The sequence below is a fragment of the Vanessa atalanta genome, chromosome 2, assembly GCF_905147765.1.
Source record: "Vanessa atalanta chromosome 2, ilVanAtal1.2, whole genome shotgun sequence".
NCBI lineage: Eukaryota > Metazoa > Arthropoda > Insecta > Lepidoptera > Nymphalidae > Vanessa > Vanessa atalanta.
This window is the reverse complement of record NC_061872.1, coordinates 1,740,402-1,755,778: the sequence shown is the minus strand read 5'-3', so window position 1 is coordinate 1,755,778 and position 15,377 is coordinate 1,740,402.

Here is a 15,377-nt window from a genome sequence, read left to right as displayed (position 1 = left end):
AAAAAATTATGAAAATCGTTTTATGTACTTTCTAGAAATTATCACAATCCAAATTGAGTTGATTTTGAGCATTTTTCTTAAGCACTTGTAAATTGAGAGGGATCTCTGAATCAAATTGAAAATTTTATGTCCAATCGTAAATTCTCTTTACGTGGCTGAAGACACAAATAGCGGAAAAAAAAATCTCTCCTGAATCGCGTCGCATTCAAGTCGCAAGTCACATAAAAACATTCTTATTTCTTCCCTTATCAAGCTCTGTGGTGGTCAAAGTTATAAACTTAAACATTATTAAGTGTTCAACACCATTTTATTTTTCATTTGTATCAATTTCAAAAAAATATACATTAAGGCTTTTCTAACTACGAAGCGTAGATACTTATATTCTACCGCCAAATAATAGTACTCTGTATTGTTGTGTTCCGGCTAGAAGGGTGAGTGAGCCAGTGTAATCACAGGCACAAGGGACATAACATCTTAGTTCCCGAGGTTGGTGGCGCATAGGTGATGTAAGGAATGGTTAATATTGCTTACAGCGCCTTTGTCTATGGGCGGTGGTGACCACTTACCATCAAGTGGGCCATATGCTCGCCCGCCATCCAATGTCATAAAAAAAATAAATAAAAAAAAAATACTATATATTACAAACTTCAACGAAACACGCATCATCTTTTGGTAATTAAAAATTTTATGTATATTTTTTTTAGTTGTTTTTCACTTATGCATGATATAAAAACGTCTCATTAATAAGCGACATTTAAAAATTTTGAAATTGTCTTCATTTAAAGATAATGATGATATGTACCAAAAGCCAACGAAATAAAAAACCTCCTTGTATTATTCATTTATTTTTTTATCTGTGGTAAGTATTTCTTTAGACTCTGAATTGAGCCTGTGTGTATCAAATTACAATATGAAATAATAAACAATATCTATTTTTATATTATTTAAAGTTAGAACATTCAACACTTTCTGCAATAGTTTGTGTAAGTAACGATTTCGTATCTCACTCGACCCGATTCGACTATTAAAACCGATACGGTGATCCAGTATTTAGATGTTTTAAATGGATTAAAATGTAATCAATGTCGCGGACCACTTTCACGATCGTGTTCCGCGGTGAGTTTTGGTTTTGTTCCTACAAAATGACTCTATTATTATTCGAGCGTATACTGCGTATTTGCTTTGTTTCGATTCGAATGGTGTGTCCGTGTTATTACAGACAAGACATCTTAGCAAAGTATAGCGCGAAACATTTTATTTTTATATTCTAAATATCATGTCTCTTTTAGATTTAGGTTCACTAAGTATATTTAAAAATGATTTCAACAACAGTTCAAACTGGTTTTCGGGGTCACTGAATTTTCATGTGCTTAATTTGAGCTTATAATGCATCTCGAGCTCGTGGTGAAGGAAAACATCGTGAGGAAACCCACATTTGTCTAATTTCAACGAAATTCTGTCACATGTGTATTCCACCAACCCGCATTGGAGCAGCGCGGTGGAATATGCTCCAAACCTTCTCCTCAAAGGGAGATGAGGCTTTAGACCCAGCAGTCGGAAATTTACAGGCTGCTAATGTAATGTAATGCCGATCATTTAATAATCATTTTTTTGTATTCATTGTGCATGAATCAGGTTAACATCACGCAATTGGTTTCCGCAACAATTATTGAATTGTTCCCTCAAAACAAAAACCCAAGTACTTAGCTGAGATGTAAAAAACTGGTAACCAACAGACTATATTCCCCCGAACAAGATCATATCACTAATAAAATAAATATAAAAATGATTCTAAAATTAAAAAAATTGAAAACGAAATGCAATTCCCAATTATACAAAAAAAAAAAAAACTTTTCTATCCCCATCTCGAGATCCTTCCACATATTCCTAATTCAAATTTATATCAACCACTTACATCATTACTCGAATGGTTACACAAAATAATTGATGTTCGAAGTTTAAATTTACCAAAAATGTAGTGCTGACAAAAAATCCCGCTGGTTACTCATCACTTGTGACGTCACGTAAATCGTAATCAAGGGGCGTGATAAATCCCGCCTTATGTGATAGTGTAACGGATTCTGACGCTGTGGTCGCGCTAAAATTCTTATTTATGTTCAGGAAAGCAACAACAAAGGCGTTTTGAGTTATTCGGTTAGCGATACGACGTGACGGTGTAACGAGGGAAATATTATTTCGCCATTTATAAGGCTTATTTGGACAAGACCATATGCAGCAAGTTGCGGCGTTCAACTTCGAATTATAGTACCAAATTCGTAGTTTTATATGTAATGTTTAAAAGAATAATACTAAAAGTATTATTATTATTTTAAAAAGACTATTAAAATGTACATGTTTTTTAATGTTACGAGATTTCAGTAATAACATTTCGACGAGTTTAATATTTTTATATACTTATTGGGATCTTATATAACAGCAGTTATAAATAAGCAAGAAAAAAAAGTCAAAGTCAAAAATCTTTATTCAATATAGAAGTGTTTACACTTGCTTATTGATAGTCAAAAATCTACCACTGGTTCAGAATTTAACACCTCGGACCTGAGAAGAACCGGCGAAAGAAACTCAGCGGGATATTTTTTTTTTCCATGTTACATGTACAATAATTATTATATTTTAGTTATTTGACACAGCCACACACATACACACAAACAGAAATAAGAGAAACATTTAGAGTGTTCTGCATAGGTTAATGACACTGATTCTATTCTTAAAAAAATTACGGCGACATTTTTTAAATAAATTATCATATTTTAAAATTGTGATAATTTTTCCAATTATTCTGTACCTTTATGTTGGTACTGTAAGAAATACAAAGCATCGCTTATATCAGCAGTTCGTCATCAACCTTGGGAACTAAGATATTATGTCCCTTATGCCTCTGTAATTACAGAGGCTCACTTAACCTTCAAACCGGAATACAATAATATTTAGTATTATTTTTGGGCGGTTTAGTATGAGATGAGTGGGATATACCCAATCCGATGCCCTAACACAAAGTCCTATCACCAAGTCGTTCCGAACGTCGGATAAATTAATATTTGGTTTATGGTTTCATAAACAGCTTCCTCATATCCATTTTTTATCTTTAAATTTACAGAACACGAACGTAATATTACGAATGTCACAAAAATAAAAAGTTCTCTTGAAATTGCAAAACGCGGTTCAGAAAATATTGGACTCTAAAATTGCTTCTAGTGTCTCTTGTCTGCATTTTAGTAACTGTGTTTTCTATATATGTCAGAATTGAACCAGTAAATGTAAATCATTATCCAAACACCTTTAGCATTAATATTCAAGTTACAAGTATAAGTTTTACTTTATGACTATATTTATAGAACTCACTTCAAAGATATAAATTTAAAAGGGAGCCTGGGAAGCGTAGTTACTTGTATAAAATTAAATTAAATAGAAAATTCTTCTCCGAAATATGGTAAATTTTCAGGTTTAAATTTTATGGACACCAGCAAAACATATTACGTACATATGGGATTTCCCACAATATGTTTTGCATTACATAAGAATGATACAATGTATTAATAACGACATTTTTTTCACTAAGACTTTACAAAATGTCTTCTAAATTTTTAGTATAGATTATATACGTTCTTTATTATGACATCAATACAATAATTTTCTTTTATCAGAAAAATCTTAGAAACTTTACTTTAATGAATAAAACCAGTATTCTTAGGAAATATCCTATTGTATATCAAGACATCTCTTTCAATTGTATCATCCCGAAGTTTCAATTCTTTTACTCTGAACGTTTTCCGTTTGTCTCTCAGATTCTCAAATGTAATAGTTTTATAGGTGCTTGTTGTTTCAACAAACTTTTCTGCTTCGAGTTTTGTTTTACTCACTTTAAAATGCTTTTCGAAATATATTAAATGTTTTTAAAGTGCATTTGTTTAAGTCCTATTGCATACATTCTGAGAAATATGTATTTATTGTTTTCCGAGAGTCCAGTTTCTTTCACGTCGTTTACCTTTGTCTGACATATTTTTGATTTTATTCAGTAACAAAGAAACGACGCGTTGGTAATTGTCACCTACTTCAAGTTGGTTATTTGTTCTTTCATATCGTTGAATTCTACTAATAACTTCGTAGTTTACTTAACATGTAAAATGTTTGAAAAAAATTGTTTTTTTCTTTTGAAGTTTTGTATTGACCACAGACTGAGTGGATTTTTTTTACCTTTATTTTATTAACAGCATGTTGGCTAATAACAAATATCGGACATTTAAAGTAATTTGAAAGTTGTTCTTGTCGGATTAGATTTTTTTAAATTATATTTAATATCTACATAATATATATACGTTTACTAAATTTGGATCGAAGAAAAACATAACATAACTCTGCCCGTCATAACATAGTCTGCCCGTGACCACGAACACTGCAAAGTGCTCGAAACGTCGGGATGTTAAAATAATTAATATACGCGATTAAATCCGTTAAAAACTAGTTTTATTTCAATGTGTAATAATCGCGAAAATCTAAGACAACATTATGTGAACCAGTACGGACTGGAAATAACCTAACTTTTTCATTAACAATAAATCAAAAAGTTCGATTACGATTTGTACACAAAAGGCCACATCGAAAGCGATACTCACGATCAAAGTCGCGATTCTCTACACTACATATTATTTTACAAAGAGAAACCTTTCAAACAATCATTTTTTTATTGTTATATTATAAACAAAAAAATTACGATCTGAAAATCGATTTGTTTAACTTTGTAGATGAAATTACTCGTTGAAATCCTTAAAATATTGTTTATTGTTACAAACAAAATGTTATTTAATTTACCTTTACGATATTGAGAGTAATTATCAAGATGAACTTGGACGGGTTGCCTTAATTAGTTATCCATTTTCTCTTGACTAGGCAAAATCTTTTAAATAAAGTTATAATACAGTACGACTTTGGAATTGGTTAACGTGTTCAATATGAGATGGTTTTAAAGGACAAAAATATATGGCTGTCCCTGTCGCTCGGTAGATATGAAACATCGAAATTGATGAATATTGAATTAATTTATTATTAAATCAATAAGTAATCATAGAGTTAAAAAAACAGAGAGATTCGTTGCTTTGAAATTAATTCTTTTTTTTTTATATATTTAAATAAATATATAGCAACGAAGTAAACACGTAGAACATAAATTGTCAAAACCTCATTTATTCAATTGGCCTTTAGTATTTTGTATTACTTTTCTTATAAATCTCAACAATAAAAAAGCTAACTTTAAACAAAGAAAAAAATCTTTCGAGAAAATTTAAAATTAAAGACATCAAAATTATTTTCTTAAATTTTATAAGGCTGATATGAGCTGAATTTAGCAAACTAAAATTAATATATTGTCTTATATGAAACAAACGTACCCCTGGGCTTACTCACTTCAGAAGGAGTTTGCACTCGCTATCGCTCCAAGCTATTTCTCTAGAGGTTAAACACTATACTGGTTTTCGTCAGTACATGTATCACCCATTATTTCCTAGCTTGAGTGATTTATTTGTGTTATATATTGTTGCCTTCAGTAATTTATTGCTATAATATGCATAGTGATAACAAGACGTTGAATTACATACAAAATCTGTGGTATTATCTGTAGTATTACTTGTATTATTGGAACGAATATTTCTTCACGCGACTTACTTCTCGTTTTGCCCCCACCAGGTGATATTTGTCTCTCTTTCTTTATCTCTCTATCTCGTTCTATCATCATCCTCCTACCTTTGTGCCAATTTTATTTGGGATCGGCACAGCCTTTCTTCTTCCATACTTCTCTGTCTGACGTCATCTCCCAAGTAACGTTCTTTCCAGACATATCGTCTTTCACACAATCCATCTATCGTTTCATTGGTCGTCCCCTTCCTTTATATCCATCCACATCCATGCTCAAGACCATCCTCATAACATGGTCCTCATTCTTCCGCACAACATGTCCATACCATGACATCCGGCTTCCACATAACTTCTCGGTTACTGTTGCCACTTTGAAATTTCCTCTTATGTACTCATTCCTTACTCTATCCATTCGCATAACATCATCCATTTCTCTCAACATTCTCATCTCCGCTACATGCAGTTGTCCTTCATTCATCCTTTTTGTGCCCCAACACATTCATATAGTACAGTAGGTCTGACCATGATCGTATGGATCTTCCCCTTAAGTTTAAGGCCCATACTGTGGTCACAAAATGTTCCCGTAACCTGCCGTCATTTAATTCAGATGGGATTTTTAAAGTCAAATATGTCCTTGGCATTTAATTACTCTCAAACGTTTTATTTTGTTGTGTCTGTTATTACATAGTTTTAGTTGTGTTTAATTTCTAATATCAAATACATATATTTATGAGAAACGGCCAATGTGTCCGCCTGATAGTTTTCGGTAGAACCTAAATTACGAATCAGTGACCAGCACTGATTCGGAATGTGACACCATCACATTCGATTTAAAATTAAAAACCAATAATATACTTTATTAAACTAGGCTCTTTTAAGTAACAAGCACTTTTGAATAGATATTTTACAACATAACTTAAATTCAACCTTACAAATAGAACATTAATTTCAAGAAATTCAAAAATAATATATATTTTTTTTTATATATATATCTTCAATAATCGCTGAGTTTCTTTCGCCGGTTCTTCTCAGGTCAGGGTATTTTCTTTTCCGAACGGGTAGTAGTGTTTAATTTGACTATCAATAAGTAAGTGTAATGCTTCTACATTGAATAAAGGAGTTTAAGTTGAGCTTGAGTTTAATTATAAACATCAAATTTGTATTATAATATCCTATATGAAAATCAACAAGTGCTAATACTTATCAATTTTTTTTTGACATTTATATAATCATTATATAACCATTCCTTACATCACCTATGCGCCACCAACCTTGGGAACTAAGATGTTATGTCCCTTGTGCCTGTGATTACACTGGCTCCTCACCCTTTTAACCGAAACACAACAATACAGTGTACTGTTATTTGGCGGTTGAATATCTGATGAGTGGGTGGTACCTACTCAAATGGGCTTGTACTAAACCCTACCACTAAGTAACCCACGCCATTGAAATGACTAGTAATTTATTAATAATTACGACATTCAACAAAAATTGTTAACAATTTAGTATTGTGATTTATTAGCTCTATAAAATATTATGCGTTTATCAAATTAACTCACGCTTCAATATTTGCTGTTATTTTCTCGCCAGTAATAATATGCTATTTATTTTTCGGTGTAATTAAATTCAATCACGCAAACATGCTATTCGATAAGGATTTTTTTCTCAATCACAATAATATTACAATGAACAAGGTTTTGTTCGATTATATTTAAGCATTTTTGAAATGTTTAGTATATGTAAAGCTATCGCCTGATCGATATATAGATACTTACTTTGCGGTAGGATTTTGTCACTACGAACGATTATTCTAGCACCAAAAAGCAATACTTAGATTTTTTGTGTTCCAGTTTTAGGGATGAATAAGCCAGTGTATGTAGAGGGGACATCGAATTTTAGTTTTTGAGGTTGGTTGGGCATCGTTGTGTAGGAAAGTGAATATGTCTATGCGTTGTGGTGAGCACTTACTTACTGAAAATATATATATATATATATATATATATATTTGAAGAACCTGCAAGAGACTCAGCAGTTACTCCTACCTAGTATTGTAAAACCTTATTAAGTACATAAGTAAAGTACGATTGACTTTTATGTCGTAAAGCAAAATTTCGTTGTACCCAAATACGTGAAATAGGAGCAATCATATATGATAAATATTTTAATTGAAGTAAATAAATCAACATTCTTATATAGTAAGAAATAACGTCTAGAATAACGATCTTTAAAAATAAATTTTATCTTAGAGTTGGCACCTAGTATAACAAACCAATTAACTACTGCGTGATAGTTTCACAAATGGAGTTAATACTTGTTGACTTCCAGACAGGATATATTACACACATATACAATTGTATTTATCTAACATGAATTTATTTTAAATTTTGAATAAGAGTAACTACTGAGTTTCTTGCCGGTTCTTCTCGGTAGAATCTACGTTCCGAACCGGTGGTAGCTTTACTTAATATAGTTTGTTAAATGACGATTCAAAAGTGCTTGTAGAAGCCTACTTGAATAAAGTATATTTTGATTTGATTTGATTTTAATGGCATATTTTAAAAAATATCAGTTAATTGTTTGCGTTACCGTTACTGACGTTATTTATCGCTAATCAGGCGGTGTGATTTCCACGTGATCGATTCATGATCATTAGAACTGTGGTTGAGTAACAGCCATTGCCGGCAAAATGTCACACTACTGGGTTATGGTGTCCTCTCCTTTTGAGGAGTTGCTTTGAAGCCCTTTTTATGATATACATAGGCGGACGAGCTAATGTACCATTTGATGTTAAGTGGTCACCACCGTCCATACAATATGGCTCTGTAAGAGATATTAACCATTGCTTACATCGCCAATATGCTATTAACCTTGGAAACTACGATGTTATGTTCCTTGGGCTTGTAGTTACCCTGGCTCACTCACTATTCAAACCGGAACACAACAACACTGGGTTGGTGGTAGAATATTTGTTGAGTGGATGGTACCTACCCAGACGTGCTAGCACCAAGTCCTACCACCAAGTATGTACTCTAATGCAGATTAGTTTGCAGGTTTTCTCAGGGTGATTTCTATCACCGCTGAGCTTAAGGTGACTTATAAACACAAATTAAGCAGATGGATATTCAGTGGTACTTGTTTTACCTTAACCCACGACCTTCGTTTAAGATTCAGATTCATTAATTGATCAGTCGAATGGTAGTTCTTAATTCATGCATCGCTTGGTATTTTGGTAACCCCGATTATTTAGGGCGTAAAAACTTTTCGTACAATTTCAACGGTTTCTCGATAGATGAAATTAGTGCTGTATTAGATTTTCACTATTAAATAAAAACTAAATTGGGTACTAATTACGAGGTGACTGTTATAATAGAAGCGGAAATAATTATCACACAAAATCTGATTTACGAATTATGTACGAGAGCTCGAAGTGATCCGATTTAACTAGATGTGTTTGGATTTCTCGTATCACTCGTAATCTCGAAAGATCCCCGTGACATGTTTTGAAACAAGAGGATTATTTTATTTTATCGTCTTAGCTATACGTAAATGTATGGTAATTAGTCTTGTTATGCTTTCGGTTTATCTAAATGACGTAAGTACTTGGGGATTTAATACATCAAATGTTTTTTCTCAATTACAATATAAATGAAATCACATCAAATGCAAGATACCCTTTTTTTTAAGTAGCAACCAGTATAGACTATGCAAGGCTTAGAAAGGACATCGAAAAACAAACATTACAAAAATAATATTGTTTTTTTTTTGGACCAGAAGCTTTGCGTACGCAGAATTCACTAAAGTTACATCAATGGCTTTAGGAACGCATAAATGTCAAACATCGAACTGTACATTTATTTTAATTTTATTACGATTACAGGTTCATAGGGTTTTGCTTAATACCGTCTGGGTTGATGTCCCAGCAGTAATCCAAACATCTTAGATCACGTGGCTGGCACCGCATTGAAGGTGTTAAAAGTGACTTATATTTCCTACTTTGCGAATATTTATGGGTGAATGTGACACTTATTGTCACGGTAAGGGTGCGTTCCTAAAGTATAATCAAAATAAAAGGTCTAGTTACGCATATAAAAAGTCAGTCTAGGTAACTACGGACACAAGGGACATGACTCTTACTACACAAGGTTGGTGACACATTAATGTAAGGAGTATAGTGTAAGGAGTATTTAATATATCTTACAGCACCAATGACTATAGCAGTAGCGATCCCTTGGTATTTTATAAAAAAATCTTCGAACAAAAGAACAGCTATCGTGGTTTTACTATAAAACAGAATCGCGTCCTCTTGTCGACATAAAATTTCAACATTTAATATTGATGTTTCGGATCTTTAACAGCGAAATTCTCACAAGAACAAAATTTACTTTGGAAAAACTCAGTAGGTTAATTTAAATTAAGTTACATACTACTTGAAACAGACGGTATAGTACAAAAAATAAACTGTGTAATAATAATAATAATGTTTCATGTTGTGCCTGTTCACGTTATTAATGATATTAATTTATTTACAAACGAAGCTCCCCCCCACCTTAAATTTTCAGCGTCCATAAGTATGAAACTCGTGTTTGCTGTGTGTCTTAGTGTGTGCGAGAAGAGTAATGCAAGAATATTGACAGCAAGGATAATATTTTTAATAAACGTCGATGTATCATTATCATGTATTAGATTTCAGATTTGATATAAATTAGTATCAAAATACGAACACAATTTACACACAATAACTGCAATGAAACATCTCGTCGACGAGATATTGTTGGTAACATTTCACGTATTTGTACACAGTCGAGTCTATAAAGTTCATCAGAAGCATAATACTGTTAGTATATAAACTTTTTATTTAAGTTAAAAAACTGCTTTGTAATAGTTGCTCAAAGGTTGCGTGTGTGCCATTGAATGGAGAATAATGGCTTAGTTCGTTTACGTAGCTGACATTAAGGGAATGACACACGCTTACCTTATATTCTATAAACTATATTTAGATATTATATCGGTATCAATAGCTTTTTTCATTATTAAATTAACCAAATGTTGTAAGTGCTTTTTCATTTATAGATATGTTTTTTATTTTTTTATTTTAGGTGGTTACAATTCGATATTGATAGGGCTAGCTTCTCAGGCTAATCAGGTTGATAACACTGATTCAAATCTCTTTTTATATATTTTTTTTTTAATAAATAGGCGAACGGGCAAATGGACCACCTGGTCGTAAATGGTCACCACCGGCCATAGAAGTGACGTTGTAATAAAATTTAATCATTCCTTACATCCTTTTATTTACTTTGAAAATATAATGTATATGTATAAAGATAACTTATCTGTGTAAAAAAATACAATTAATATAATTTAATTGCCAATCAACCCATATATTTAATATTGATTAACTAACAAACTAAAAGGGGTACAACTGATTTATTTGATTTTGTATCTTTCAGCATTTAGTTCTCTATTATTATAATCTGAAACGAAGGAAACCAGTTTAATTAGAGACACAGAACAACATTAAAACTTGAAGCTACGCATCATTGCACTTTCAAAATCCGAACGCGAAAGACGTAGGTAACTTAAATAGCCAATTATTGAACGTAAGAAAATCTATAAGAAAATCTCTTCGAGAGTATTTCATGTAGAACTAACTTAACACGGCGTCACGTATGAAACTGTATGGAATGACGTTAGTATATGCAAACTTCCATCCTCGAAGCGCATTCACTCTCTGACTGTATTTGTATCCATTTTATCGTAGAATGATATGCGAAAAACGTAGCTTAGACGAATATATCTTGAAAGAACTTTTTACTATCCTTTTACGATTTGTATAAGCAATTTTTCCAGTATTCCATACGTATACCAATTTTAAACATTAGTGCAACGTTGAAAATTTTATAAATTTTTCACGAATGTCATGTTTTTGAATTTGGAAGGCGGATAAAAAAATAACATATATTTTTATAAACTACATAAAAAAAGATAATAAGCTAAATTCGCAGTATCTGATATTGTATTTGAGTTATAATTTCGACCAATATTTTTATAGGAATTTTATATTAAAAATAACCAAGTTTTCTTTATAGGTAAGATAAACAAATAGAATCTATAAATCATAAATTATTTAGCTTATTGATTTAAGACATGATCCCATAACTAATTTACATAAATATTTGACGAACTTTAAATCGACTTTTTTCAATCTTAATATCTGTAAACATTTAACTTATTTAGGCATCAGTCAATATCAACGGATTAATTGATTGATAGTAGAGTCAAATCAACATTTACAGAAAGTCCTAACAGTTGATGCACAAGAATATAAACAGAACACAAATACTAATAAGGGCTGCTACACATCAACATTGCACATTTTAAAAATCACACAAATCCCGCGGTACCACCACGTGCTAAGTATCGTAACTTGTATGTGGAGTCCTAACTTTAATCCTTTTTATCATTTACTAGTGTTCGCTCCGTGGTCTAAATTCTAGCGTAAATAATTTCTGACACATTTATAAAATATTCGAATGTTATGTCAAAAAAACCTAATTGTTTTTTAATGTTGACGTGACTTGACATGACATCTGAAATGACAACAGTTAGTATAAATATAAGCTAATATTATAAGTACGAAAGTAATTCTTTCTACCCCTCGGTCTGGTACACTTTCGCGACCAAACACTGAACAGAATTTGATGACATTTAGTATAAAGCCCATATGCTACTTTTTCATACCTGTCACCTGACACCAAACCGCAGGCGAGATCTGTGCGTGTCAAACGCTTGGTGCGCAATGTTCTTTTCTATGAATATTATGTATTAATTTTAATTATTATAAAAATAAAAGCGATTTTTCAAAAAATAAATTCGTAATTTCGATACCTATGATAAGTTTTACTTTGACTTCGTTTCATTGTAAACTGCAAGTCACTCATCTACATTCAGCGCCAAAATGATGAAACCATATTTAAATTAACTTTTTAATGTCAAATATATAATATAATTTTTTCAACTTTTTCCTTATACAGCAGTCAGTTCCTAGTACCGTTCTCTAGCCGGCCAGAAACAATTTTCCGCTCTCTAAAATTAATTTTAATAAATTTAGTAAATTTCAATAAAAAATCCTCTTTATTTTTACATCTACATCTGGAGCTCTTCAAAATGAGACGATAACCGTTTTTTTATGTGCAACTATCCACCCACAATCACTGGGACAAAAAAGATTGTGCCAAATTAATACCTCCATCCTCATAAATTTAATTCTCAATTAATAAGAAAATATTTTTTTATATTGCATAATAAGCCTTACAATTAGAGTCGAGATGGCCCAGTGGTTAGAACGCGTGCATCTTAACCGATGATTTCGGGTTCAAACCCAGGCAGGCACCACTGAAATTTCATGTGCTTAATTTGTGTATATAAATCATCTCGTGCTTGGCGGTGAAGGAAAACATTGTGAGGAAACCTGCATGTGTCTAATTTCAACGAAATTCTGCCACATGTGTATTCCGCCAACCCGCATTGGAGCAGCGTGATGGAATATGCTCCAAACCTTCTCCTCAAAGGAGAGGAGGCCTTTATCCCAGCAGTGGGACATTTACGGGCTGCTAATGCTAATGCTAAAGCCTTACAATATTTTTTAAATTAATATTTAGTTTTACTTATTTGCAAAGTTAAAAGTCTGTCGGCAAAAATGTGATGGGAAATTAGAATTAAAAATTTCCTCTTCAACTCCTTTACATATTTTGTTATAAAAAATACCAGTATTTTCTAAAGACTTATAGTTTCCAGTGATATTGTAGTATTTAAACTTGGACGTAGAGACAAACTTTGTGGAGTGTATTATTTCAAGTTGCAACTTCGCCTTAGTCGGGCTTACACTTGGGGAGACAGTTTTCAACTAGAGTGATGTATAACGCCACACATTAGTAACCCTTACGTCTTTGCAATAAAGTTCAAGATGCAAAGTGACTTTTGTATTTAGATAGTGTTAATTCATAATGTCAAGACGTTATGTTCTGTACACCTGGATATTTGCATACTAATATAAGCGATTATAATAATTATCATTTTGTTTTCAAATCTTTGATCTAAGTTTAAAGATTTTTCACGTATTAAAACCTTTTTGGTTTTGTTTTAAAGACACTCCTTTCTGTTAGCTTTTGTTTTTTTTTTTCATTTAATATTTACCTAAAAACTAATAATTTAATAGAAATAGAGTTATCTTAATAATTCCTTATAGCAATATATACATAAAAATAATGGTGTATATATTAAATTATATAAATTAAACGTACTTTTTGAACAACTTTTCAATTGTAAAGCTTTACAACTGAAATGTTTATCCTACGGTCAGGAACGTTAAACGAACGTAATATTGTATGGCGTTTAACGGGTCGTAGCGTAATAGTATATAGTCTACTGTCCGTCCTGACAGCAGAAAAATATTTAAAAAATAAATCGTGAAACCGATCTCAGCTCTTGGTTGAAAATTTACTAACTCAAAAATATGAAGGAACTGTTTTACGAGACTTGCATTTTTAAATATTTTATGTTTTAAAAGTAAATTTCGTTTACTTTTTTCATGAAGTTGTTTATATTTTATGGGCTCCTTACCCAAAGGGTACCGTCCGTCACCAGGCTGTATCTCATGAACCGTGATAGTTAGACACTTGAAACTTTCACAGATGATGTATTTCTGTTGCCACTATAACAACAAATACTAAAAAACAGAATAAAATAAATATTTAAGGGTGCTCCCACACAAGAGATATGATTTGTTTTGCGCTTTTTATTGATAATTGTACGGAACCCTTCGTGCGTGATTCCTACTGGCACTTGGCCGGTCTTTTTTTCTTCTTTTTCTATGTCAGCAATTCGTTGTTTGTAGTTAGCAACATTTGACTTATTCAATTATTATGCATCAAGAGTTAATACTTAAACATAAAAGGTTGAAACACAAATATGCATCAGATTTATTATAATAATTGTAAATGAACAAGGATTGAATTTAAAGGTTAAACACTAGCTTAAATCAAAATTTGTTGTTTGCGTGTCTTCTATAACCTTAAAATATAGAATTAAATGTGATAGATTCGATGATTTCATTTTCAAGTCCACACATGCCTGTGGATGACTAACAAAGAATTGAAATCTATAATAACAACCGCTTGATAATCCGTTATATATGTACATAAAATATAGTATACATATAGGGAGCAGAGAGCGGTATTGAAGAGAAGGATTCATGCCTTATGGTATAAAAGAGCGTCATGTCGTTTGCCGTGACGGTATACGACTCGGCCGACTATCCCCAGTGATAGATATCCCTTATCAATAATAATAATAATAATTTTTATTAATTAATACAGTACATAATACAAACTTGGTTCTGTATTCAAGCCATAATAAATCATTTCACTGACACCATTACGTTTACCAAACAACACATTGCAGAGTAAGACAGACAAAGGTTTGTTAGGTGGTTGAAGATAAAATAACATTTTAACCCTTATTACCTAAGCCATAAGTGTTATGTTTATCAATTGTAATACATTGTACTTAACAAATGTGTACAAATTGTACAGGTAACAATTAGTATTATGTTACGAATGTACGAAACAAATACATTTCCAGTTTGTTTAATTACTTATTGTCAAGGAAACAAATTAGGGAAACATACGTAGACATAATATCTCTTAGTGTTTTGTATGTGAATGTAT